The 4,278-nt window shown below is 40.4% G+C and overlaps 1 non-coding gene across 1 annotated transcript; it reads left to right on the forward strand.

The window, feature by feature from the left end:
• The first annotated feature begins 3,188 nt into the window (after nucleotides 1-3,188).
• Nucleotides 3,189-3,260, forward strand: TRNAC-ACA (transfer RNA cysteine (anticodon ACA)). The gene has a single exon. It is a non-coding gene; the product is annotated as a tRNA-Cys (tRNA).
• The last annotated feature ends 1,018 nt before the right edge of the window (nucleotides 3,261-4,278 follow it).

Below are 4,278 nucleotides of genomic sequence, written 5' to 3' on the forward strand. Positions count from 1 at the left end.
TTAATTTCATGGCTGCAGTCACCATCTGAAGTGGTTTTGGAGCCCCAAAAAATAAAGTCTGTCACTCTTTCCCCATCTATTTGCCATGAAGTGATGGGACCAGATGCCATGATCTTCATTTTCTGAATGTTGCACTTTAAGCCAACTTTTTCACTCTCCTCTTTCACTTTCATCAAGAGGCTTTTTAGTTCCTCTTCACTTTCTGCCATAAGGGTGGTGTCATCTGTGTCTCTGCCATTATTGATATTTCTCCTGGCAATCTTGATTTCAGCTTGTGCTTCATCCAGTCCAGCATTTCTCATGATGTACTCTGCATATAAGTTTAATAAGCAGGGTGACAATATACAGCCTTGATGTACTCCTTTTCCTATTTGGAACCAGTCTGTTCCATGTCCAGTTCTAACTGTTGCTTCCTGACCTGCATACAGATTTCTCAGGAGGCAGGTCAGGCATCTGGTATTCCCATCTCTTGAAGAATTTTCCAGAGTTTGTGATGATCCACACAGTCCAAGACTTGGGCATAGTCAATAAAGCAGAAGTAGATGTTTTTCTGGAACTCTCTTGATGTTTTGATGATCCAGCAGATGTTGGCAATTTGATCTCTGACTCCTCTGCCTTTTCTAAATCTACCTTGACCATCTGGAAGTTCACGGTTCACGTACTATTGAAGCCTGGATTAGAGAATTTTTAGTGTTACTTTACTAGCGTGTGAGACAAGTGCAATTTTGCGGTAGTTTGAGCATTCTTTGGCATTGCCTTTCTTTGGGACTGGAATGAAAACTGACCTTTTCCAGTCCTGTGGCCACTGCTGAGTTTTCCACATTTGCTGGCATATTGAGTGCAGCACTTTCACAGCATCATTTTTTGGATTTAACATAGCTCAATGGGAATTCCATCACCTCCACTAGCTTTGTTCATAGTGATGCTTCCTAAGGCCCACTTGACTTCACATTCCAGAATGGTTGGCTCTAGGTCACACCATTGTGATTATCTAGACTTTTGCTTAGAAGGGCTCAAAGATACTCACTCCTGGTCTGCTCTATTCATTCTCAATTGTGGGCTCTATGTGATCATTACTTCATACTGATCTATCACAACTGTGGTCTCCTTCAGTGATAAGTTCTCTAGATAGTAATTGTAGAAACTGTTTAATGTTTGCAGCTAAAACTTTTCAAAGTTTAAATCCAGAATTGAGTATCTGACCTTTTCCCCACTTGGCTTTTCAAAAGAAATAACCTTTAGGTAAAATCATCTGTTTCTAATATTTACTGTATTTTCTTCTTTTGTGTTACATTACCCCCTCCTCCCCTTTTTTTAAACCTCTTAAATGTAAGAGCATTTGATTGTATTGCATTATGTCATTTCCTGTGTACATTATCAAAGTCCCATGACTTTAGTAGCTCAGAGTCATGATTTATAAATTAAGCTTCATTCTTCATAAGATGTGGTTTATATTAGTGCATAATTATATGGGGTCCTCTTCTTTTTCTTTTCATGTATCATTCTTTATTTTTTCTATCCTGCCAACAGATTATAAATGGGTAGAAATTATTCATGTATTGTTTTTCTTTTATATATTCTGTAGCTGAGGACTTTGTAAGCTATCAAGGTGTACCTTATTGCTTAGCTGACATAAGTATGGGTCTATCTGAAAAAGCTTCTATTTCATCCAAGGAAATTACTGATGGAAAAAACAAATGGTGGATGATGTGGAAAATGTCCTATCAACCTGCATAATCCATTTATATAATGATAGCAGATTTGTCTCTGGTGGTACCCTCTGCTTCTAGTGTTCTATAATTATGGATATTCAAATAGGAACAGTGCAATAATGATTGCTTTGAGCACGCTAAGATATTTATATCTTAAGACAAGGGCACCTACCTCTCTAACTGCATTTCATGCTAATCTTTCCCTAGATCAGTAATTAGCAAACTTTTCTGTAAATGGCCAAATAGCTAATGATTTTAAGTTTTGCAAGTCATACCGTATTTGTTGCAACTAGTCAAGTAGTGTTTTTTAGTGGTATCCGACATTTATTGAAAATAAGAAGTAAAATTTGTCCAGGTAGTGTTGAGGAGTTGGGTAGAGTACAGGAGTTCTTCTGTTGACCAACAGATGCAGGACTTAGAAAATACTCCAAATTCTGAAGAGATCTAGCATCTGGAAAAAGTGGTGGTGAGAGGAGTTGGCTGCAAGGCACCCCTGGGACCTGGCAGTCATCTAGAGGAGTAGAAAATGTCTCTGAGGGTGGGAAGGAGGAATGGGCTTCAGAGAAGGTGAAAGGCTGTCCCTCTGGCAATGATTCTGAGCTGTCTGAATCACTGTTTAGGGACTATGGCCTGCTAGGTACCTCCTAAGTGAGCTCAGATCACTAAGCTCAGGTCACTAAGCTCAGATCATTGTGGTTTCTTTGTGGGATGTAGTAGAGGATGATGGCAACAACATCCAACGTCTGCAGACAGATTCAGGTCTGCTAGTCTTTTCTACCAGCATTTCTCTGCTTCACAATGTCAAAGAACCATAGAAAGTAGTAAACAAACATGTGTGACTGCGTTCTAATAAAACCATCTTAAAAGCATAAATGAGAGTTAGCCTGAGGGTCATCATTTGCCAACTTTGCTCTAAGTCATTATGCACTGAACAGGGAAAGTTCCAGGCTTCCCTGGTGGCTCAGACAGTAAAGAATCTGCCTGCCAATGCAGGAGACCTGGATTCAATCCTTGGGTCAGGAAGATCCCCTGGAGAAGGAAATAGCAACCCACTCCAGTGTTCTTGACTGGGCAATTCCATTGCCAGTGGAGCCTGGCAAGCTACAGTCCTTGGGGCTGCAAAGAGGTGGACATGACTGAACAACTAACACAACACAGGAAAAACGGCCTCCCTACTTCTTGTGCTGCTCCACCACTTTGGATATTCTTGTCCCTGCTTTTCCACATTCTTGACTTCTTTTCTTCATTCTGATCTACACTTAAATGAAATGAGGCTCAAAGATAGGGAGACATTCTGATCTACCTACAAAAAAACCTGATTTATGTCGGTAGTCCTGGTGTAATTACTGATGTGAAACCTGTCACTTTGAAATGTGATGTGATTGGAATGATAAATTATTGGTCAAAATTATGAGTCACCCTGTTCATAAAAGAATTCTCTGACGATTCTATGTAAACTAGGAAATTAGCTGATCATCCCTGGTGGCTCAGATGGTAAAGCGTCTGCCTACAATGCAGGAGACCTGGGTTCGATCCCTGGTTAGGGAAGATCCTCTGGAGAAGGAAATGGCAACCCACTCCAGTACTCTTGCCTGGAAAATCCCATGGACGGAGGAGCCTGGTAGGCTACAGTCTATGGGGTCACAAAGAGTCGGACACAACTGAGTGACTTCACTTTCACTTTCTTTCCACTATTTATATAGGAAACACTAGAATTTGCATTTTTAGTGCTTTCTTTTTATCATTTACTGTGTGCCTCTCCCTAGTGAAATAAAAGTCTGTATGGGAACAGAGTCAAGTCTGCTCCATTCATGTTGCATTTCCACTCCAAATATACTACATGCAAGATATAGTGTACCCATACGCAAAAATAAACTCAAAATGGATTAAAGATCTAAACATGAGACCAGAAACTATAAAACTCTTAGAGGAGAACATAGGCAAAACACTCTCCGACATAAATCACAGCAGGATCCTCTATGACTTACCTCCCAGAATATTGGAAATAAAAGCAAAAATAAACAAATGGGGTTTAATTAAAATTAAAAGCTTCTGCACAACAAAAGAAACTATCAGATCAGATCAGATCAGTTGCTCAGTCGTGTCCGACTCTGCGACCCCATGAATCACAGCATGCCAGGCCTCCCTGTCCATCACCAACTCCTGGAGTTCACTGAGACTCACGTCCATCGAGTCAGTGATGCTATCCAGCCATCTCATCCTCTGTCATCCCCTTCTCCTCCTGCCCCCAATCCCTCCCTTCCAATAAGTCAACTCTTCGCATGAGGTGGCCAAAGTACTGGAGTTTCAGCTTTAGTATCATTCCTTCCAGAGAAATTCCAGGGCTGATCTCCTTCAGAATGGACTATAAGCAAGGTGAAAAGACAGCCTTCAGAATGGGAGAAAATAACAGCAAATGAAGCAACTGACAAACAACTAATCTCAAAAATATACAAGCAACTCCTACAGCTCAATTCCAGAAAAATAAATAACCCAGTCAAAAAATGGGCCAAAGAACTAAATAGACATTTCTCCAAAGAAGACATACAGATGGCTAACAAACACA

This window comes from Bos javanicus, chromosome 9, assembly GCF_032452875.1.
Source record: "Bos javanicus breed banteng chromosome 9, ARS-OSU_banteng_1.0, whole genome shotgun sequence".
NCBI lineage: Eukaryota > Metazoa > Chordata > Mammalia > Artiodactyla > Bovidae > Bos > Bos javanicus.